The sequence below is a fragment of the Mus caroli genome, unplaced genomic scaffold (genome assembly GCF_978045245.1).
Source record: "Mus caroli unplaced genomic scaffold, Mus_caroli_1 scaffold_7, whole genome shotgun sequence".
NCBI classification, from domain to species: Eukaryota; Metazoa; Chordata; class Mammalia; order Rodentia; family Muridae; genus Mus; species Mus caroli.
Window position 1 is genome coordinate 81,240,502 of NW_028227262.1, and position 25,012 is coordinate 81,265,513.

The 25,012-nt window shown below is 39.0% G+C and overlaps 1 protein-coding gene and 1 pseudogene across 1 annotated transcript in view; both read left to right on the forward strand.

Moving 5' to 3' along the window:
* Positions 1 to 3,944: 3,944 nt before the first annotated feature.
* LOC110295635 (L-aminoadipate-semialdehyde dehydrogenase-phosphopantetheinyl transferase pseudogene) lies at positions 3,945 to 17,682 on the forward strand (annotated as a pseudogene).
* A 5,272-nt stretch (positions 17,683 to 22,954) lies between these two features.
* The window catches only part of Il12rb2 (interleukin 12 receptor subunit beta 2), an 80,779-nt gene continuing 78,721 nt past the window's right edge, over positions 22,955 to 25,012 (forward strand). The window contains exon 1 of the mRNA XM_085840547.1: positions 22,955 to 23,089. The gene's annotated coding sequence lies outside the window, so the exon portion shown is untranslated. The remainder of the gene's footprint in view (positions 23,090 to 25,012) is intronic.

Consider the following 25,012-nt stretch of genomic DNA (forward strand, 5'->3'; position numbering starts at 1 on the left):
AGGAATGTTTACCTCAGTCCAAAGAAACAGTAAATTTTCAAAAGCTCCATCCTCAAAATACCTAGGAAATATGAAACACTATGAAAGGACCAAATCTATGAATAATAGAAAGGAAGGAAGTAGAAAGAACCCAGATTAAAGACACAGAAAATGCTTTTAACAAAATGATAGAAGAAAATCCCCCAGACTAAATGAGGAGAGGCTATCAAGGACCAAGAAGCAAATAGGGTAAACCAGAAAAAGAAAGTGCCCTTGGCACATAGTAATGAAAATAATAAATGTACAGAACAAAGGAAAATATTAAAGCAACAAGGATAGACAAAGTATTATATAAGAGCAGACACATTAGAGTAGCACCTGACTTCTAATGGACACTTTGAAAGTCAGAAGGGGATGGATAGATGGAAGGATGGATGGATGAATGGATGGATCTTCTACAACTCTAAGAGACCACATAGGCCAGCTCAGACTACTATACCCAGCAAGACTTTCCTTCACAATAGATGGTAGAAAAAAAAAACATTGCATGATAGCAACAAATTTAAGCAGTATATATCTACAAAGCCAGCTCCATAAAAGGTGCCAGAAGGAAAACTTCAACCTGAAGAGGTTAACCACATCCAAAAAAAACCAAAAATAAATAAATAATCCCAGAACATTGTATCAAAAGGGGGAGCATACCATAACAACAAAATAACAGGAATCAACAAACACTGCTCTGATGAATCTCAACATCAATGATCCCAAATCCTCAATTTAAAAAAAAAAAAAAAACCTAACTAACAGATTGTATCAGGATCCATCTTTCTGCTGCATCCATGATGCACACCTTAACATCAAGGATAGACATCATCTCAAGATAAAGGGTATTCCAAGCAGATAGACTGAGGAAGCAAGTTGGAATAGCCATTTCAGTATACGACATAATATATTTCAAAACAAAACTAATTTGAAAAGATGGGGAAGGATATTACATACTGATCAAAGGAAAAATCCTCCAAGACAATATTGTAATTCTAAAATGTATGCACCAAACATAAGGACACCCAACTTTGTAAAAGAAACATTACTCAGCTTACTTCACGTACTGATCCTCAAACAGTGACAGTGGGTAACTTAGGTACTCTTTCATCAATAGACAAGGTCATTTAGACAAAAACTAAACAGAGAAATCCTGGTGCTAAATGATATCATAAACCAAATAGACCATCCAAATATTTACAGAACATTTCACCCAAACACACCTCTGCACCTCATGAAACTTCCTCAAACTGACCACAAAATCAGGCACAAAGCAAGTCACAACAAACATAAGAAAATTGAAATAATTCTGTGCATCCTATCAGACCACCATGGATTAAAGCTAGATATCAACAACAGCAGACAGCTTACACACTCATAGAAACTGAACAACTACCTACTAAATGAAAAATGGATTGAGACAGAAATAAAGAAAGAAATTAAAGGCGTTCTAGAATTCAATGAAAATAAATATACACCATATCCAAACCTATGGGACACAGTGAAAATTGTGCTAACAGGAAAGTTCATAGCAGTAAGTGCCTACATTTTTCTTTATAATGGAGATCATGTATTTGTAAATTAGTGGCACACCTGAAATCTCTAGAATAAAAAGAAGTAATCACACCTAAGAGTAGTAAATAGTGAGAAATAAACTGAGAGCTGAAATAAATGAACAGAAACAAAGAGAACAATACAAAGAATTGATAAAACAAAGAGTTGGTTCTTTTAGAAAACCAATAAAATCTACATGTCCTTAGCAAAATTAATTAACAATATAAAGAAAATAAACAAGTTAAAAAAGAATATGGTGACATAAAAACAGGCATCAAGGAAGTCCAGAGAATCATAAGGATATACTTTATAAGTCCATATTTCACCAAACTGGCAACCTAAAATCGAAGAAAAGAAAAGAAAAGAAAGGGAAGGGAAGGGAAGGGAAGGGAAGGGAAGGGAAGGGAAGGGAAGGGAAGGGAAGGGAAGGGAAGGGAAGGGAAGGGAAGGGAAGGGAAGGGAAGGGAAGGGAAGGGAAGGGAAGGGAAGGGAAGGGAAGGGAAGGGAAGGGAAGGGAAGGGAAGGGAAGGGAAGGGAAGGGAAGGGAAGGGAAGGGAAGGGAAGGGAAGGGAAGGGAAGGGAAGGGAAGGGAAGGGAAGGGAAGGGAAGGGAAGGGAAGGGAAGAAAAGAAAAGAAAAGAAAAGAAAAGAAAAGAAAAGAAAAGAAAAGAAAAGAAAAGAAAAGAAAAGAAAAGAAAAGAAAAGAAAAGAAAAGAAAAGAAAAGATGAAAGTGTCTTGATAAATACCACCTACCAAAGCTAAATCAAAATCAGGTCAGATAATCACCTACAACCCCTAGTGAAATAAAAGTGGTAATTAACTGTCTCACAAGCAAGAAAAAAACAAAACAAAACAAAGTTCCAAACTGAATCCACAAACACATCAAAAACATCATTCACTAGCCTGGTGGTGGTGATATGATACATGCCTTTAATCCCAGCATTGGGGCGGCACAGGCAGGTGGCTCTCTGTAGTTCCAGGCCAGCCTGGGCTAGAGAGGACAGCGAGGGATGCACAATGAAACACTGTCTCAAAAACAAACAAACAAAAAGATCATTCACCATAATCAAGTAGGCTTTATTCCAAAGATGCAGGTATGCTTCAACATATACAAAAATCATACTGTAATCCACCCTACAAACAAATTGAAAGAAAAAATTATATAATCATATCTCATTACGTGAATTAAAGGTCTTTGAAAAAATATAACACCCCCTCATGATAAATTCTGGAGAGATTAGGGATACAAGGGACATATTTCAACATAATAAGGGCAATTTAAAGCAAGCATGCAGCCAACATTAACCTAAGTGGAGAGAAACTCAAAGCATTTCCATTAAAATCACGAATAAAACAAGGTTGTCCATACTCTACATACTTTTTCAATATAGTACTTGAAGTCTTAGCTAGACCAATAAGCAACCGAAGATCAAGGGGATATAAACAGGAAGGAAATAAGTCAAAGTATCTTTATTTGAAGATGATATGATATGAGAGGGGAGGTTTAAACATTCCACCAGGAAACTTCTACACCCTATAAACACTTTCAACAAAGTAGCAGAATGAAATATTAACAAACAAAAATCAATAACCTTCATGTATACAAATGACAGACAGAGAGACTGAGAAAGACATCAAAGAAATAATACCTTTAATAATACCCAGAGAGAGAGAAAGAGAGAGAGAATCAGAATCAGAATCAGAATCAAAATCAAAATCAGAATCAGAAAGACAGAGGCAGAGACACAAAGAAAGAGAGATCTTGAAAGTCAAAATCATATAATAAAATTTTAAGACATTGAAGAAAAAATTTTGAAAATATATTAAAAGATAGAAATATTTCCCATGTTCATACATCAAAAGTATGTATGAACTTTCCCAAGTTCATACATCATAGTATCAAAAAATAAAACAACCATCTTGCCAAACGCAATCTATACATTAAATGCAATGTCCTTCAAAATTTCAACACAATTCTTCACAGATTTTAGAACAAAAATTTTTAGATTCATATGGAAACACACACAAATAGGATAACTAAAACAATTCTGAATGATAACCAAACTGCAGGATGTATCACCAACCCCAATTTTAAGATGTTTTACAGAACAACAGAAAGAAAAACTACATGGTATTGGCACAAAACCAGACACAATGGTTAATGGAATTGAAGGATCAGATACACACTTATAAACAATCTACACACATATAAACACCTGATTTTTTTTTTAGAGAGAAGCCAGAAATACACACTGAGAAAAGAAAGACAGGATGTAGGGGAAAGAAAACCAAACTGCTATACAGAGCTCTGAGAGAGGAAAGGAGAAGGAAGATTGAGAAATGGTGGGGAAAACAGAGAGGAAACAAGAATGGATAAGAAGGAGCTGGAAAAAGAGGTACTAGGAGGGGAACGGAAGAGACAGAGGGGTGAGGAAGGAAGATGAGAGAAAAAGGAAGAGAGAAGAGGAAAGAAGGAGGGGGGAACCTAAATCAGGGAATGTAGCTCAGTAGTAGAGCATATGCCTAGTATGAGGGGACACAAATCTTGAAATTCATATGTCTAGACTTAACTGCTGAAAATAGCAAAGCCAGTGTGTAAACAAAGTTTCTACTGTATAGGACTTTGCACCAATGGTGTTGAAACTGGTCTTAATCTCAGTTTACTCTTAAACTTCTGTTTTCATTTAGTGAGGCCTTTAGAAACATAAAAACCTCTGGAATATCCATTACTTCTCTCTAAACCACAAATTTTCTATGTGGTTTGTTCATCCATAGACAATGGCTATGCTTGTTAAGTGTCATAAGATAGGGTTATTCTCTTATGAAAAGTTATAACTTGGGCTGGTGACATGGCTCACCAGGTAAAAGAACTTGCTACTTGGTGCAACGTAAATCAGATGTCCTGAGTTCAGTTCTCAGAACTCACATTAATGTGTAAGAGGAAAACTAATGCCACAGAATTGTCCTGAAGTTCACATTCACACTGTGACATCAAGCCCATCCCCCAACCTGGCCCAAATAATTTTATTTTGTTGTGATACAGGTTCTCTTTGTGTAGCCTTAGCAATCCTGAAACTAGCTCTGTAGATCAGGGCAGCACCAAACTCATAGAGATCCATGGGCCACTGTCGCCCAACTGCTGAAATCTTAAAGTCATGTACCACTACCTCTACCCCACAGATAATTAAAAGAGAAGAAAAAGAAGTAGGAGGAGGAGGAGGAGGAGGAGGAAAGAAGGAAAGAAGGAAAGAAGGAAAGAAGGAAAGAAGGAAAGAAGGAAAGAAGAAGAAGAAGAAGAAGAAGAAGAAGAAGAAGAAGAAGAAGAAGAAGAAGAAGAAGAAGAAGAAAGAAGAAAGAAGAAGAAATTCTGATGAGAGGCCATCATTCTGGCTGCCAGAGAGGACTAAAAACCACCAGAAACTCAGGGAGGCCACCACTCACAGTCCTCCCTCTCTCAGTAGCCCCTCCATCCTGCCCCCTCAGTTACCCCATCCCAGTCCCAACCCTAGAGAAGAACCTCCTGCTCTCCCAACCACCAGAATTCCAGCTTGATACTCTGGTGGACAACCCTTGCTCAACCACAAGCCACAGCAGGCAGAACACCAGAGAGGAAACAGAAACCAAGGAACAAAACACGCATCCAAAAAAGATAATCTCAGAAATTGGCACCTAGAACTATAATCACCTCAAACCCATATGCCTAGATGCCAGCATAAGAACACAATTAGCAAAAGCCAAGGTAATAAGTCAACACTAGATCCTAGCTAACCTACTACAGCAAACCCTGAATATTGCAACATAGCTGAAACACACAAAAAAGACCTTAAAACCAACCATATGGATCTTGGCTCCGGGACTCTGCCGAACTTAGTCTACAGGTTAGAGTGAGGACCACAGAGGCAGACAGCTTCTGGGACAGGCGGGAGCCACAGAGCCGCTGAGGCAGCACCCTTTTGGGGCCGCAGACATCCGGCACCCTCCCAGTCGGAGGACAGTGACCTGCCCTGCAGGGAGCGCCATCTTGGCTCCGGGACTCCGCCGAGCTTAGTCTGTACAGGTCAGAGTGGGGACCACGGGGGCAGACGGCTTCTGGGACAGGCGGGAGCCACAGAGCTGCTGAGGCAGCACCCTTTAGGGGCCGCAGACATCCGGCACCCTCCCAGTTGGAGGACAGTGACCTGCCCTGCAGGGAGCGCCATCTTGGCTCCGGGACTCCGCCGAACTTAGTCTGTACAGGTCAGAGTGAGGACCACAGAGGCAGACAGCTTCTGGGACAGGCGGGAGCCACAGAGCCGCTGAGGCAGCACCCTTTTGGGGCCGCAGACATCCGACACCCTCCCAGCCGGAGAACAGTGACCTGCCCTGCAGGGAGCGCCATCTTGGCTCCGGGACTCCGCCGAACTTAGTCTGTACAGGTAAGACTGAGGACCACAGAGGCAGACAGCTTCTGGGACAGGCGGGAGCCACAGAGCCGCTGAGGCAGCACCCTTTTGGGGCCACAGACATCCGGCACCCTCCTAGCTGGAAGACAGTGGTCTGCCCTGCACAGGAGCCCTCTGCCTCAGGAGCAGGGAGCACATCTTGGATCCAGGACTCCACTGAACTTAGGAACTTAGTCTGCACAGCTGAGAGTGTGTACCACAGAAGCCTACAGCTTCTGTGACCTGCCAAAGCAACACAGCATCTGGGAAAGGTCCTGTTTTCCGCCTTCTTCTTCGGCCAGGAGGAGGTCCAAACCCCAGATATCTGTACACCTTCCCTTTAAGAGGAAAGCTTGTCAGCAGGGAGTGCTCTAACCACTGAAACTCAGAGGAGAGATCCTGTCTCCCAGGTCTGCTGACAGAGGATACTCAGAATCCCCAGAAGAACAACCTCTGAACAGAGACAACTATAACAACTCCAGAGATTACCAGATGGCGAGAGGTAAAGGTAAGAATCTTACTAAAATAAACCAAGACCACTCACCATCATCAGGACCCAGCACTCCCACTTCGCCCAGTCCAGGGCACCCCAACACACCTGAAAAACTAGACCTGGATTTAAAAGCATATCTCTTGATGATGGTAGAACACATCAAGAAGGATTTTAAAGAACTACAGGAGAACATGGCTAAAGAGTTACAAGTCCTTAAAGAAAAACAGGAAAACACAACCAAACTGGTAGAAGTCCTTAAAGAGAAACAGGAAAACACATCCAATCAGATGATGGAAATGAACAAAACCATACTAGACCTAAAAAGGGAAGTAGACACAATAAAGACAACCCAAAATGAGGTAACACTGGAGATAGAAACCCTAGGAAAGAAATCTGGAACCATAGATGCAAGCATCAGCAACAGAATACAAGAGATGGAAGAGAGAATCTCAGGTGCAGAAGATTCCATAGAGAACATGGGCACAACAATCAAGGAAAATGTAAAATGCAAAAAGATCCTAACTCAAAACATCCAGGAAATACAGGACACAATGAGAAGACCAAACCTACGGATAATAGGAGTGGATGAGAATGAAGATTTTCAACTCAAAGGACCAGCAAACATCTTCAACAAAATTATAGAAGAAAACTTCCCAAATCTAAAGAAAGAGATGCCCATGAACATACAAGAAGCCTACAGAACTCCAAATAGGCTGGACCAGAAAAGAAATACCTCCCGACACATAATAATCAGAACAACAAATGCACTAAATAAAGATAGAATACTAAAAGCAGTAAGAGAAAAAGGCCAAGTAACATATAAAGGCAAGCCTATCAGAATTACACCAGATTTTTCACCAGAGACTATGAAAGCCAGAAGATCCTGGACAGATGTTATACAGACACTAAAAGAACACAAATTCCAGCCCAGGCTACTATACCCAGCCAAACTCTCAATTAACATAGATGGAGAAACCAAAGTATTCCACGACAAAACCAAATTCACACATTATCTCTCCACGAATCCAGCCCTTCAAAGGATAATAACAGAAAAAAACCAATACAAGGACAGGAACCACGCCCTAGAAACAACAAGAAGGTAATCCCTCAACAAACCTAAAAGAAGACAGACACATGAACAGAATGCCAACTTTAACAACAAAAATAACAGGAAACAACAATTACTTTTCCTTAATATCTCTTAATATCAATGGACTCAACTCCCCGATAAAAAGACATAGACTAACAAACTGGCTACACAAACAAGACCCAACATTTTGCTGCTTACAAGAAACTCATCTCAGAGAAAAAGATAGACACTACCTCAGAATGAAAGGCTGGAAAACAATTTTCCAAGCAAATGGTCTGAAGAAACAAGCTGGAGTAGCCATTCTAATATCAGATAAGATTGACTTCCAACCCAAAGTCATCAAAAAAGACAGGGAGGGGCACTTCATACTCATCAAAGGTAAAATCCTCCAAGAGGAACTATCAATCCTGAATATCTATGCTCCAAATACAAAGGCAGCCTCATTCATTAAAGAAACTTTAGTAAATCTCAAAGCACACATTGCACCTCATACAATAATAGTGGGAGACTTCAACACACCACTTTCACCAATGGACAGATCATGGAAACAGAAACTAAACAGGGACACAGTGAAACTAACAGAAGTTATGGATCAAATGGATCTGGCAGATATCTACAGAACATTTTACCCTAAAACAAAAGGATACACCTTCTTCTCAGCACCTCATGGTACCTTCTCCAAAATTGACCACGTAATTGGGCACAAAACAGGACTCAACAGATACAAAAACATTGAAATTGTCCCATGCATCCTATCAGATCACCATGGACTAAAGCTGATCTTCAATAACAAAATAAATAATAGAAAGCCAACCTTCACGTGGAAACTGAACAACACTCTTCTCAATGATACCTTGGTCAAGGAAGGAATAAAGAAAGAAATTAAGGACTTTTTAGAGTTCAATGAAAATGAAGCCACAACATACCCAAACTTATGGGACGCAATGAAAGCATTTCTAAGAGGAAAACTCATAGCTCTGAGTGCCTCCAAAAGGAAACTAGAAAGAGCACACATTAGCAGCTTGACAACACACCTAAAAGCACTAGAACAAAAGGAAGCAAATTCACCCAAGAGGAGTAGACGGCAGGAAATAATCAAACTCAGGGGTGAAATCAACCAAGTGGAAACAAGAAAAACTATTCAAAGAATCAACCAATCAAGGAGCTGGTTCTTTGAGAAAAGCAACAAGATAGATAAACCCTTAGCCAGACTCACTAGAGGGCACAGGGAAAGCATCCTAATTAACAAAATCAGAAATGAAAAAGGAGACATAACAACAGATCCTGAAGACATCCAAAACACCATCAGATCATCTACCACAGGCTATACTCAACAAAACTGGAGAACCTGGATGAAATGGAGAAGTTCCTAGACAGATACCAGGTACCAAAGTTGAATCAAGATCAGGTTAATGATCTAAACAGCCTTATATCCCCCAAAGAAATAGAAGCAGTCATTAATAGTCTCCCAACCAAAAAAAGCCCAGGACCAGATGGTTTTAGTGCAGAGTTCTATCAGACCTTCAAAGAAGATCTAATCCCAGTTCTTCACAAACTATTCCACAAAATAGAAACAGAAGGTACTCTACCCAACTCATTCTATGAAGCCACAATTACTCTGATACCTAAACCACAAAAAGACCCAACAAAGATAGAAAACTTCAGACCAATATCCCTTATGAATATTGATGCAAAAATCCTCAATAAAATTCTTGCTAACCGAATCCAAGAACACATCAAAACAATCATCCATCCTGACCAAGTAGGTTTCATCCCAGGGATGCAGGGATGGTTCAATATACGGAAATCCATCAACGTAATCCAGTATATAAACAAACTCAAAGACAAAAACCACATGGTCATCTCCTTAGATGCGGAAAAAGCATTTGACAAGATCCAACACCCATTCATGATAAAAGTCTTGGAAAGATCAGGAATTCAAGGCCCATACCTAAACATGATAAAAGCAATCTACAGCAAACCAGTAGCCAACATCAAAGTAAATGGTGAGAAGCTTGAAGCAATCCCTCTAAAATCAGGGACTAGACAAGGCTGTCCACTTTCTACATACCTATTCAACATTGTACTTGAAGTCCTAGCCAGAGCAATTCGACAACAAAAGGAGATCAAAGGGATACAAATTGGAAAAGATGAAGTCAAAATATCACTCTTTGCAGATGATATGATAGTATATATAAGTGACCCTAAAAATTCCACCAGAGAACTCCTAAGCCTGATAAACAGCTTCGGTGAAGTAGCTGGATATAAAATTAACTCAAACAAATCAATGGCCTTTCTCTACACAAAGAATAAACAGGCTGAGAAAGAAATTAGGGAAACAACACCCTTCTCAATAGTCACAAATAATATAAAATATCTTGGCGTGACTCTAACTAAGGAAGTGAAAGATCTGTATGATAAAAACTTCAAGTCTCTGAAGAAAGAAATTATAGAAGATCTCAGAAGATGGAAAGATCTCCCATGCTCATGGATTGGCAGGATCAACATTGTAAAAATGGCTATCTTGCCAAAAGCAATCTACAGATTCAATGCAATCCCCATCAAAATTCCAAATGAATTCTTCAACGAATTAGAAAGTGCAATCTGCAAATTCATCTGGAATAACAAAAAACCTAGGATAGCAAAAACTCTTCTCAAGGATAAAAGAACCTCTGGTGGAATTACCATGCCGGACCTAAAGCTCTACTACAGAGCAATTGTGATAAAAACTGCATGGTACTGGTATAGTGACAGACAAATAGACCAGTGGAATAGAATTGAAGACCCAGAAATGAACCCACACACCTACGGTCACTTGATCTTCGACAAGGGAGCTAAAAACATCCTTTGGAAGAAAGACAGCATTTTCAACAAATGGTGCTGGCACAACTGGTTGTTAACATGTAGAAGAATGCGAATCGATCCATTCCTATCTCCTTGTACTAAGGTCAAGTCTAAGTGGATCAAGGAACTTCACATAAAACCAGAGACACTGAAACTTATAGAGGAGAAAGTGGGGAAAAGCCTTGAAGATATGGGCACAGGGGAAAAATTCCTGAATAGAACAGTAATGGCTTGTGCTGTAAGATCGAGAATTGACAAGTGGGACCTCATGAAACTACAAAGCTTCTGCAAGGCTAAAGACACCATCAATAAGACAAAAAAACCACCAACAGATTGGGAAAGGATCTTCACCTATCCTAAATCAGATAGGGGACTAATATCCAATATATATAAGGAACTCAAGAAGGTGGACTCCAGAAAGTCAAATAACCCCATTAAAAAATGGGGCTCAGAACTGAACAAAGAATTCTTACCTGAGGAATACCGAATGGCAGAGAAACACCTGAAAAAATGTTCAACATCCTTAATCATCAGGGAAATGCAAATCAAAACAACCCTGAGATTCCACCTCACACCAGTCAGAATGGCTAAGATCAAAAATTCAGGTGACAGCAGTTGCTGGCGAGGATGTGGAGAAAGAGGAACACTCCTCCATTGTTGGTGGGATTGCAAGCTTGTACAACCACTCTGGAAATCAGTCTGGCGGTTCCTCAGAAAATTGGACATAGTACTACCGGAGGATCCAGCAATACCTCTCCTGGGCATATATCCAGAAGATGTCCCAACCGGTAAAAAGGACACATGCTCCACTATGTTCATAGCAGCCCTATTTATAATAGCCAGAAGCTGGAAAGAACCCAGATGTCCCTCAACAGAGGAATGGATACAGAAATTATGGTACATTTACACAATGGAGTACTACTCAGCTATTAAAAAGAATGAATTTATGAAATTCCTAGCCAAATGGATGGACCTGGAGGGCATCATCTTGAGTGAAGTAACACAATCACAAAAGAACTCACACAATATGTATTCACTGATAAGTGGATATTAGCCCAAAACTTAGGATACCCAAGATATAAGATACAATTTGATAAACGCATGAAACTCAAGAAAAATGAAGACCAAAGTGTGGACACTGTGCACCCTCTTAAAATTGGGAACAAAACACCCAGGGAAGGAGTTACAGAGACAAAGTTCGTAGCTGTGATGAAAGGATGGACCATTTAGAGACTGCCGTATCCAGGGATCCATCCCATAATCAGCTTCTAAACGCTGACACCATTACATACACTAGCAAGATTTTGCTGAAAGGACCCAAATATAGCTGTCTCTTGTGAGACGATGCCGGGGCCTAGCAAACACAGGAGTGGATGTTCACAGTCAGCTATTGGATGTATCACAGGGCTCCCAATGGAGAAGCTAGAGAAAGTACCCAAGGAGCTAAAGGGATCTGCAACCCTATTGTTGGAACAACATGATGTACTAACCAGAACCCTGGAGCTCTTGTCTCTAGCTGCATATGTATCGAAAGATGGCCTAGTCGGCCATCAATGGAAAGAGAGGCCCATTGGACTTGCAAACTTTATATGCCCCAATATAGGGGAATGCCAGGGCCAAAAGAATGGGAATGGGTGGGTAGGGAAGTGGGGGGCGCTATGGGGGACTTTTGGGATAGCATTGGAAATGTAATTGAGGAAAATATGTAATAAAAATATTAAAAATCAAAAAAAAAAAAAAAAAAAAAAAAAAAAAAAAAGAAACTCAAGAAGAATGAAGACCAAAGTGTGGACACTGTGCACCTTCTTAGAATTGGGAACAAAACACCCAGGGAAGGAGTTACAGAGACAAAGTTCATAGCGGTGATGAAAGGATGGACCATTTAGAGACTGCCGTATCCAGGGATCCATCCCATAATCAACTTCTAAACGCTGACACCATTGCATACACTAGCAAGATTTTGCTGAAAGGACCCAAATATAGCTGTCTCTTGTGAGACGATGCTGGGGCCTAGCAAACACAGGAGTGGATGTTCACAGTCAGCTATTGGATGTATCACAGGGCTCCCAATGGAGAAGCTAGAGAAAGTACCCAAGGAGCTAAAGGGATCTGCAACCCTATTGTTGGAACAACATGATGTACTAACCAGAACCCCGGAGCTCTTGTCTCTAGCTGCATATGTATCGAAAGATGGCCTAGTCAGCCATCAATGGAAAGAGAGGCCCATTGGACTTGCAAACTTTATATGCCCCAATATAGGGGAATGCCAGGGCCAAAAGAATGGGAATGGGTGGGTAGGGAAGTGGGGGGCGCTATGGGGGACTTTTGGGATAGCATTGGAAACGTAATTGAGGAAAATATGTAATAAAAATATTAAAAAAATAAATAAATAAAAAAAAGTTTAAAAAAAAAAAACCAACCATATGAAGATGATTGATGTCTTTAAAGAGGAAATGAATAAACATCTTAAAGAAATCAAAGAAAAGACAAAACAAAAATGAAGAAAATTAATAAATCCTTTTTAAAGAAAGCCAAGAAAAACAAACAGTAGAAGAAAATGAATAAAATTGTTCAACACCTGAAAATGGAAATGGGAGCAATAAAGGAAACAAAATTGTGGGATTTCTGGGAATGAAAAATCTAGGAAAGCAAATAGGAACTACAGAGTAGCTTCACCAACAGAATACAAGACATGAAAGAGAAAATGTCAGGTACAATAGAATAAATAGGTACATTGGACAAAGAAAATATTAAATCTAAAAAAAATTTCTTACACAAAGTAGCCAGGAAATTTGGGACAATATGAAAAGAATAAACTAATAATAATAGGAATAAAAGACTCCCAGCTCAAAGACCTATAAAATATTATCAACAAAATCATAGAAGAAAAATTTCCTAGCCTAATGAAGATGCCTATGAAGATAAAAGAAGTTTATAGACCACCTAATAGAAGGGACCAGAAAAGAAAGTCCCCTCACACACAATAATTGTACAGATAATTGCAGATAACTAAACATATAGAACAAAGAAAGAATACTAAAAGCTGCAAGGGGAAAAGACCAAGTAACATATAAAAACAAATCTATTAGAATTATGTCCAACTTCTCAATGGAAACTCTAAAAGTGAAAAGGACCTGGACAGATGTCCTGGAGACTCTAAGAGACCACAGATGCCAGCCAAGACTACTATGTCCAGCAAAACTGTCAATCACCATGGATGGAGAAAAAAAGATAGTCCACGATACAGTCAAATTTAAACGTCTACCCATAAATCTAGTTCTACAAAATGTACTAGAAGGAAAACTCAGCCCAAGAAGATTAACTACAACCATGAAAACACAGGGAATAAATAATTTCACACCAACAAAGTGAAAAGAAAGGAAACAAACACTCTTACACACACACACACAAACTACCATAACCAACAACAACAATAAAATCAATAAGATAAAAGTAAACAACAATCAATGGTTATTGCTTTTTCTCAATATCTATGGACTCAATTCCCCCAATAAAAAGACAAGCAAGATCTGTCCTTCTACTGCATACAAGAAACACACCTCAACATCAAAGATACATATTCCCTCAGAATAAAGGTTTGCAAAAAGGTTTTCCAAGCAAATGGACCTAAGAAATAAGCCTGTGTAGACATTCTAATGTATAACAAAGTAGGCTTCAAATCAAAATTAATCAAAAGACATGAGGAAGGACATTTCATACTCATCAAAGGAAAAACATCCAACAAGATGATCTTTCAATTCTTAACATCTATGCCTGAAATGCAGGACATCCACATCTGTACAAACATTACTAAAGTTTAAATCATGCATTGGCCCTCACATAATACTAGTGGGAAACATCAATATCCCACTCTCACCAACAGACAACTTATATAACCAAAAAACTAAGTAGAAATACTGGAGCTAGCATATGTTATAAAGTCAATGAACCAAACAGGTATCTTCAAAACATTTCATCCAAACACAAATGAATATACCTTCTTCTCTGTACCTTACGGAACTTGCTTTAAAATTGACCACATACTTGGTCACAAACCAAGTCTCAATAGATGCACGAAAATTGAAATAGTCCCCTGAATCCTATCAGACCACCACAGATTAAAGTTGGATTTTAACAACAACAGAAACAACAAGAAGCCTAGAAACTCATGGAAACTGAACAACTCTGTACTGAACGAAAAATGAATCAATCTGAAAATACAGAAATTGAAGACTTTCTAGAATTCAATGAAAATAATACACAACATACCCAAACTGATGGAGCACAACGAAAGCAGTGCTAAAAAGAAAGTTCATAGCACTAAGTGCCTACATAAAAAAAACTGGAGAGTTCTCAAACAAGCAACCTGAAATCTCTAGAAAAAAAAGAAATAGTCACAGAGAAGATGAGTAGATGGCAGGAAATAACCAAATTCAAATTAACAAAGTCAGACATGAAGGAGGGCGATAACAACAGACACACACACACACACAAAATCTAAAGAATCATTAGGTTATACTTTAAAAACCTGTACTACACAAAATTAGAAAATCTAAAACAAATGGATAATTTTCTTGATTAATTCCACTTACTAAAGTTAAATCAAGTTAAATCAAAATCAGATAAACAATTTAAATAGAAATATAACTCCTAGTGAAACAAAACCAGTCATCAAAGTCTCCCAACCAAAAAGCCCTGGGCTAGATGGTTTTAGTAAAGAATTTTACCAGACTTTCTAAAATGACCTAATGATAATATGCCTCAAATTATTCCATAAAATAGAAACAGAAGAAACATTGCCAAATCCATTTTGTGAGGCCGTAATTACTTTAATACTCAAGCCACACAAAGATGCAGCAAATAAGGAGAATTTCAGACCAATTTTCCTTATAACATATATGCAAAAATACTTAATAAAATACACATGAACAAAATTCAAAAACACATCAAGTAGATCATCCACCATGACCAAGTAGGCTTCATCCCAGAGATGAGGGATGGTTCAACATGTGAAAAATCAGAGAATATAACCCAACATATAAACAACTGAAAGAAAAAAGTCGCATGAGTAGATGCAGAAAAGCTTTCAACAAAATCTGACTCCCCTTTATGATAAAAGCCTTGTAGATATTAGTAATAAAATGGACATGCCAAAATATAATAAAGGCAATTTATAACAAGCCTATAGCTAACACCAGTTAAATGGAAAGAAACTCAAAGCAATTCCACTAAATCAGGAACAAAGCAAGGCTGCCCACTCTTTTCATATCTATTCAATATAGTATTTAAATTCTAGATAGAGCAATAAGTCAACTGAAGGAGCTCAGGGGGTACAAATTGGAGAGGAAAAAAATGAAAGTATCACTATTTACAAATAATATGACAGTATACATAAGCAAACCCCCAAAATATACTAGAGAACAGCTGATAAACACCTTCAGCAAAGTGGCTGGATACAAGATTTACTGAAAATATCAGTAGCCCTCCTATACACAAACGAACTGAGAAAACAGAAAACAACATCCTTCATAATAGTTACAAATAATATCTTGGTGTAACTCTAACCAAGCAAGTGAAAGACTTGTATGATAAAAGCTTCAAGTTTTTGAAGAAGGACCTTGAAGAAGATATCAGAAGATGGAAACTCTCCCAACTTTCATGGATCGATAGGATCAACATAGTAAAAATGACCTTTCTACCAAAAGCAGTCTACAAATTCAACACAATCCTGGTCAAAATTCCAATGGGGAGGATTGGCGGTCCAAGCAGGTCGTAAGGTGTTCTCCGCCAAGAGGCTGTGCGTAGTACCATCTATGAAGGGCGTTTGTTGGGCCTTCTCCTGCAATACCTGGCTGCCAAGTCGAGCCGAATAGCTTCTGGCAGTGCTGTCTATCTAGCCCGAGGAGAAGCGCACCAGCCAGTTCGTGTTTTCCCGTGACGCCAAGGTGGCCATGGCTGGTCATCTGATAATAAGGAAATTAGTTGCAGAGAAATTGAATATCTCTTGAGATCATATCCGTCTGCAGAGAACTTCAAAGGGAAAAAGGGGAAAACCGGCTCTTGCAAAAGACTTGTTGAATCCCTATCCCAATTTCAACTTTAACATCTCTCATCAAGGGGACTTATGCAGTTCCTGCTGCAGAACCGGAGCTATACGTTGGTATTGATATCATGAAGACTAGTTTTCTAGGTCGTGGTTCAATTCCAGAATTCTTTCATACTATGAAAGGAAAATTTACCAAAAAGGAGTGGGAAGAAATCAGAAGTTGTAATGATGAATGGACTCAATGTTTTACCAGCATTGGGTACTGAAAGAAAGCTTCATAAGAGCCATTGATGTTGGACTGGGATTTGAAATGCTGCGGCGTGAATTTGATGTATCTCCATTAAACAAGGACATTAGTCCCATAAGCAGCTTCTAAACGCTGACACCATTGCATACACTAGCAAGATTTTGCTGAAAGGACCCAAATATAGCTGTCTCTTGTGAGACGATGCTGGGGCCTAGCAAACACAGGAGTGGATGTTCACAGTCAGCTATTGGATGTATCACAGGGCTCCCAATGGAGAAGCTAGAGAAAGTACCCAAGGAGCTAAAGGGATCTGCAACCCTATTGTTGGAACAACATGATGTACTAACCAGAACCCCGGAGCTCTTGTCTCTAGCTGCATATGTATCGAAAGAGGGCCTAGTCGGCCATCACTGGAAAGAGAGGCCCATTGGACTTGCAAACTTTATATGCCCCAATATAGGGGAATGCCAGGGCCAAACGAATGGGAATGGGTGGGTAGGGAAGTGGGGGGCGCTATGGGGGACTTTTGGGATAGCATTGGAAATGTAACTGAAGAAAATATGTAATAAAAATATTAAAAATTAAAAAAAATAAAAATAAAAAAGAAGAAGAAGAAAAAAAAACATGGACATTGGTCAGGTTTATAAGGAAACATGTTTGATTTGGGATGGGGAAGAAGAAATAGAATGGGCCTCTGAGGAAAGCAAAATAGATGAACACCATTTTGTTGCAGTGGCTGTAAGGAAGCCTGATGGATCTAGACATCAAAATATTTCATATCAAGATGATTCTATGGTATCCCAGAGGAAGTTTACCATTCTTAATTTTAATGATTTGGTAGCATCTGCTATTCCTATGACACCTGAGTATCCTTCATTTTGGGACTGTTTTTGCTTCACAGAAGAAATTCTAATACCAAATCATGATAGGATTCTCTTAGTAAGGAAAATAAATGAAAAGGGGTAATCGTGTGTATTCAGTGAAATAAATTGCCTGATGTGATCAAATTTTATTTAACAAAGCATTTTTAGAGACACAAATTCTAAGAGGAGATTTCCAGTTCAGTGGCTCTATTGGCTCCATTGAGTATGTTCACTTCTTCCTCCCAGAACTGTAATTAATAGAAACAATGACAGAATCTCCCAAGGATAAATGTGCATCTTAGAAAGAAAAGATAAAGTGTAAATGTGCCGAAGGCAAGCATTTCACCTTGTTTTTCAGAGAACTCTGAAATTTCTGTTATCATTCCAGAGACTTGTGTTGCAAATTAATCCATGTTTGCTTTTCTAAAAGTAGGAACATATGTTTTGTAGTTATAAGAAAATACACCTGCCTTTCATAACTATTTCTGCTGCATAAACTTACAGGTTCTAAGTTACTGTCTGATATGACATTTGTTTGGCACATAGCACGAGGTTTAAGGTGTCAGCATTACAATACTCATTTTGCCTTGAGTGCAGTAACACAAACTGCTGTTGAAACTTCAAGGCTTATATCTTCATAAAGTTGTAACATTTGTTTTATCTTGATAAATTATCCCTCCCAATATTCCATCAACTCAGATGTATCTCAATTTTTTTAACCACTCTTAAAAGTAAACTATTGGTGAGAAAAATTAAGTCTGTTGTCTTAGTTAGGGTTTCATTGCTGTGAACAGACTCCACAACCATGGCAGCTCTTATAAAGGACAACATTTAATTGGGGCTGACTTACAGGTTCAGAGGTTCAGTCCATTATCATTATGTCGGGAAACATGGTAGCGTCTAGGCAGGCATGGCCCAGGAGCTGAGAGTTGTATCTCTTGTTCCAAAAGAAGCTAAGAGAAGACTGGCTCCCAAGTGGTTAGGAGGAGGGTCTCAAAGCCAAGCCCATTCCCACAGTGACACACTTCCTCCAACAAGACCAGACCTATTCCAACAAATCCACACCTGATAGTGCCATTGCCTAAGCCAAGCATATTCAGACCAGCAAACCAGTATACCTGGTGTGGCTTGAGAGAGTTTCATTGACGTCACACTACTATCGTTGAGGAAAATCTACCATAGGGTACTCATTTCCATGTTAGGAGTTTTAATTGTCTTTGTCAGTGCTAAGCAGTACTACAGTAAAATTCTGTGGCATTTTGAGAGGCATTCTTATGTCCTGCAGACAGGAGTGACTGGCTCAAATGGTTTAAAAAAACACCTTTAGGTATTACCTTATTGCTCTTGAAAAACTGTAGTTTATGCTTCAGCTAGTCGTGTTTGATCCAACTGCAGGTATTACCTTGCTTTTATTTACCTGAAGATTGGTTTGTTGGTTTTTGTTGTTTCCTTTTATTGGATAACTGTATAACTAAAAAGTGATATATCACACTTATATTTACATCCTTTTATTACAAGCGAGGTTAATATGGCATTGTTATTGGTTATTTGTATTTCCTTTTTATGAACCCTTTGCTAATCCTCATTTGCTTTTATTTACTAAATAGACTTAAAGTGAATATAATATATTAAGATGACAAGACCATCATATTGATGAGAGAATCTATTTGTGGTTATAGTGCAGGTTTTCAGGAGTTAGTCTTGTTAGTGTTAAATAGCAAGAAGTAGAATAATATCGTTTTTATTACTAACATTACTGTATATAAGTGCTCTAAAATTTAGTACAAGTTTTTTCTTTTAAATTGGGCATGGTTAGTTATAGAAATCATAGAAAATCTTAGAGCATTTCTAATAGATGAGGTACTGTTTTCCCCTGTATGAGTATAATACTGAAATAAAAAATCATTTGTCTTACCATTATAATAAAATAATAATAATTATGGGAAAAATCCAATGCAACTCTACACATATATTAAAAGGATAGTTTTTACCTTCATATGGAAACACACACACACACACACACACATGCAGGATAACTAAAACAATCCTGAACAATAAAAGAACTTCCAGAAGTACCACTATCCCTGATTTCAAAGCTGTACTACAGAGCTATAACAGTAAAAATCACATGACATTACCCTAAAAACATACACATTGATCAATGAAATCTAATCAAAAACCCAGACACAAATCTACACACCTATGGACACTTGTTTGTTTGTTTGTTTGTTTGTTTGTTTGTTTGTTTTAATAAAAGAAGCCAGAAAGACACAATGGGAAAAAAAGAAACAAAAAAGAATGTACCTTCTACAGTTGGCTCTGTTTTAACTGGATGTCTGCCTGTAGAAGAATGCAAATAGATACATATTTATTCACACACACACCCTGGGCATAACTCAAGTCCAAATGGATCAAAGATGTCATCATAAAACCAGATATACTGAATCTGATAGAGAAAGTAGGGAATATTTTTTTAATGTGTTGGAACAGGAGACAACTTTCTGAACAGAACACGAGGCCAACCTGATCTGCAGAACTATTTCCAGGACAACCAAGGCTACCTAAAGAAACCCTGTCTCCAAAAACAACAACAATCATATAAAAATGAATTTAAAAGAAGTTTTGACTATATTTTAAGACTGGGATTTATTAGTCTCTAAGATTCTTCATATATGCATAATGTAAGATTATATGTGTGTATATATACATGTGTGTGTGTGTGTGTGTGTATGTGTATGTGTATCCTTTTCAACATTTGATACCACAAGCATATTAAGGAGTTATATTGATTTAACATTATTGGAGTGGTAAGTGAAACCAACAATTTAGAGAATATTGTTTTAAAAAAGTTGCTGAAAGCAAGGCAACAAAGAGAGTGGTTAATTTTAGATCTGGGTCTCTTTGCATGTAAAATGTTAAACTTGTGTTGACACAAGTTATGATGGTTTGAATGAGAAGGTCCGCATAGGCTTATACATTTGAATGTTGGTTCCCTATGGAGCAATCTTATTCAAACCACCACACCTTCTTGCCATGTTTAATTAGTAGCATCACTATCTAATATTTGCAATCTCCATGTTGGCAACCACCTGTTAATATTTATCCGGGGCACTTTAAGCAGAGGACATCTCAGTTACTCTCAGAATGCCCAAGTATGGACATTCAAGGCACCAAGTGTCAACGGTGAAGCAAGAAAGACATTTGAAGGAATAAAAGCACGTCAGAAATGGAAACTGAGCCGTTTCCTAGAAAAGCCTCTGTGAGTGTCACTGTGGTTATGAACTTAGCTGAGTTTCGTCACAGGCACAGGCTGACATTTTGGATGACATGTTGGGCTTCTGTTGCCTTACACGAACCACCTCCACTGTCTTAGTCTTGCTTTTTAGAAAGCACACAAGCAAGCCTCTCTTTTCTTTCTAACTAAACAAGTGGCCACCTTCAAAGGGGAGGAGGAGGAGAATGGAGGGAGAAACATAGAAGTTCTGCACTGGTGAGATGGTCACAGACTTGCTAAGAATAGTGTCGTTCCTCAACAACTTTTTAACTCTGTTGAAAGTTTTGAAAATCCTAAATACCTAGAACTTGTTTAATTCCAAAGAGAATGAGCTCTTTTTGAAAAGAGCTAATTCAACTCGATAAAACTTTAGTGAGCTCCCCACCTTGTGCCCTCCAGTACAGCAGTGCTAGAGGCAGGAGGGCAGACATGGCATGGGCATGGCATTCCTGTGCTCTAGGAACTGAAAAACCGATGAAGTGAGAAGCATGAGAGGATCACTCTTATGCATAGCTATTGGCACAAGTTCTTAGTTGGCCTGAATTCTAAATTAATTGACAGACATAGACTGAAAACATTCTTCTACGTTATGGAAGAGAGACCACCTTATTGATTTGCCTCTGGAGAAATATAAAAACCAAAGAAGGCTATATTCTCCATAGCTGATGTTTCTGCTTCACAATCAAATTTAAACCTGACTCTTAAACTTTCACATCTTAGTCCGTAAGGTAAATAAAGTGTCTCAGGAGTATTTAAAGCAATTAGTATCTGGTGGTAGTGAGTGGTGGTAGTGAGGTAAGGAGGTTTGTAAACAGTGGTCTTTCAGTATTTTAGACTGTATACGCCTTCAGAAAATAAAAAGAGATTTTCAAAACCAATTCTAATATATATTCAGCTACTTTTTATTATATATGCATAAATAATAAGCTAAATGAAGCTATTGAAAAATAACCTAACCTATAAAGTGCACAAAGTTATCATTCATATTTGACCACTATAACTTTAATATCATATCATCTCTGATATCACCAGCTGTCCTTTCAACTAACCAGAAACTACTATGTATTTGTTTACTCATTATTTATTTAGCTTATTCTCACTTGGTGTATATATTACTTTGCTGTCACCACTAAACCCGTAAATTTGGGCTTTTAAATATTTTGCAGAAAAAAACAAGTAGCATATTGTGAATAATCTTATATTACAGAAAAATCAGCAAATTTGAAATATTTGTTACTCTAAAAATAATTAGTGACTTAATCCTATCTCCATAGCTCAAGCGGGCCTGGAATTTACTAAAGCCCTCCTGCCTAAGATTACCGGTGAGAGCCAATACACCTGGTTTACATTATTTACTTTTGACTAAGACAATTCAGCTAACTTTGCTATACCAAGGATTTCCACAGCTCTGAACCATCTTGTTACAAAGGAGTGTTGATCTGAAATTTTAAAGCTCTTTGTAGTCCTTGCATAATAACTTACTAGAGAATGTAAATTACATGTGGCACAATCTATTTGCAAGTTGTGTATTCTACATATGCACTTTTCCAAATTTTAACACCTGGCAAATTAGGAGGCAGAAAAGCTGGGGTCTAAATCTAGCTGGTGGCATGGGGGGTGGGGGGACAGTGCGGGGATAACGGAACAGCAGCAACGCATATGCTTATGAAATTGTGTTATGTTTATCTGCTTATAATGAGGGAAAGAAAGGGTTTACTTAAGCATGTTGAACTGTCAGTGTGAACACATAAAAAATAGTTTCTCCAGTGTGTTTTGTTTCAAGTCCACTTTCTGTTTTATATATCCTTAAAGCCACCTTTAAATAACTGAGCTGCTAATTAATGAGTTGGTAAGTGAGTTGGTTAGCGCGTCAGCCTTGTCATTTTGTGGCACACGCCTCCTGCACTGGGCAAGTTCCCTTTTTTCTCAGAACCGCACTAAGCATGCTGGGTGCTGGCAACTAGGGTCACACGCCTTGGTTCCTTTCTCACTTAGTTTTAAACCCTCCCTCTGCGGCTAGCAGCGGGCGTGGTGAGAGTGCAGAAGGGACTTCCCCAAGGGCCGGGCACCTCTGCCTGGACACTTGTCATGGCCACTGCACCGGAGGTCCACACTGCCGCGTGGACTCCAGCGATGGCGCTGCGCTAGGCTAGCGGGTGCCAGGATCCCTCTCCGCGTCCTGTGCGCGGGAAGAGCTCTGGTGAGTGGAGGCACCGGGCGAGCGCAGAGGAACCCGGTAAGGCGAACCCGGGGCTCTGAGGTCCAGTGACTGACTTCCCTTCACCCGTGGGCACTGACTGGTCCTCAGACTGAGCCCCGCAGGCTTCCCTGGGATGAGGATAGTGGTAGGTGCCCTCGACCAAGATCTAGAAAGGTGGAGAGCCACACTTTAGGGCCAATTATGCCTAGGCCCACGCTGAAGCAGGGGATCACTTCTTGTTACAGAATGAGGTGCTGTTTTAAAAGTGGGAGTTAGAGGGAGGAGAGGGGGAAAGATTGGATTTCCATTCTCCATCCGTGAGGAATGGGTGTAGTGTCCCTTTTCCTGTGCATCCCCCACGCCTGATTCAATGAGTCCTCAGCTATCCATTTGTTAGGCATGGAGTATATTCTGATAAACTCCTCGTGGCTCTTGAATGTCTCCGTGGTTAGTTAGATAGGATGGCAAACTGAACTTCAGCCTGACTTTAGGAGAGAAGAATCCTCTTAGAACAGTAAGTGTTGCAAATAATTTCTCAGTATTGGGCTCTCTTTCTTGCTGTTGCACCTGGCTTGTTCTCTAGCGAATTGTTGCCGTCACTGCTTTCAATATGTAACCACCAAATCTCAGAGGAGATCTAGTTTCCTTTGCTGTTGGAAGTTTCTAGTACTCTGCACAGGGCAACAGCATTTGTTGTTGTTTTGAAGACAGAAATAAGAATTGAACATCCGTTTTTCTCACTACACTTGGTAGGCACTATAGCCAATAGAAACCCCACTTCATTCCTTTAAAGTTATAATTAGAGATACTTATATCAAAGTATATCAACGTATATCATAGTATATCAAAGGTATAACAATATACCTTGTTTTAATCAAATTAATGTTTCAGTGGAACTAGATGATGCTTAAAGGCTACCTACCTAAGTTTTAACTATGACCTTGAAAAAAATGGAGTGGTGTTCTTTTTCTTTTCAGCATGGGAACAGGAGCATTATCTACTGAGCGCTTGCTGTATGCTGGGTACAGTGCTTAAGAGCATCTCATTTTAACCCCACAATGGTCTTGTGGCACAGGGGCCATTTTATTTCTCATTCCGTGGATAAGCCACACGGTGAGAATTGTCAGCTGATACTGAAATGTCTTTTCCCGGTCTTCTGCAAAGTTCTTGACTAACCTAGCTGCTCAGGGAGCACTTTTCAAAGCTCAGGTTTGAATGATAAGAGCAGACACCATCCAGCTTCAGGTTAGCTACTTTGTGGCATTGACATGAGAACAATGGAGCTCATTGAAAATAAATGAGGTGTGTAAACTAGTCCCCATAGAATTGCAATGGGCAACATAAGAACTGCTGTTAGGCTAGCAGGCACCTAGAGTGATGGAGGGATGAAGGAAAAGCTTGGAACATAACTCTAGTCTGACTCTAAGTCTGCTCCTAAGTTTCCTGTGTCACCTTATCATAACAATTGTCACCTCGGTGCAGAAATGCTAATAGTTCCCTTATGTAGTAGAGCAATTAAGATTAACAACTAAGTTATATGCTTTGTGTAATGAAAACTTGTTAACAAAGGCCAGAAAAGATGATCAAGTTCAGATTAATCAGAGTCTGTTTCCTTATTACAACATCCAGAAAAGGCATTCATTAAGTAAATGCCAGGCAGAGATGTTGACATGTGGGTTATTAGATCAGAAACTTCAGCGGAATTCTCTATTTATATGAGAGACCTGGTGGGATGGCTATCAGTCTTAAGATCCTCTCACTTTATGAAAAGGCAGAGGGTAATGTCACAAGATGAAGCAAACCTGTCGGGATTTCCCAATGCTCAAAAGAGAAATAAACCAATGCCTACATGCTCCCCCTGACTCCGCCTCAACACACTAGCCACACAGTGGGATCTAGCACTGGGGTATCAAAAAAAAAAAAAAAAAAAAAAAAAACAAGCCCTGTGGAATTAATTAA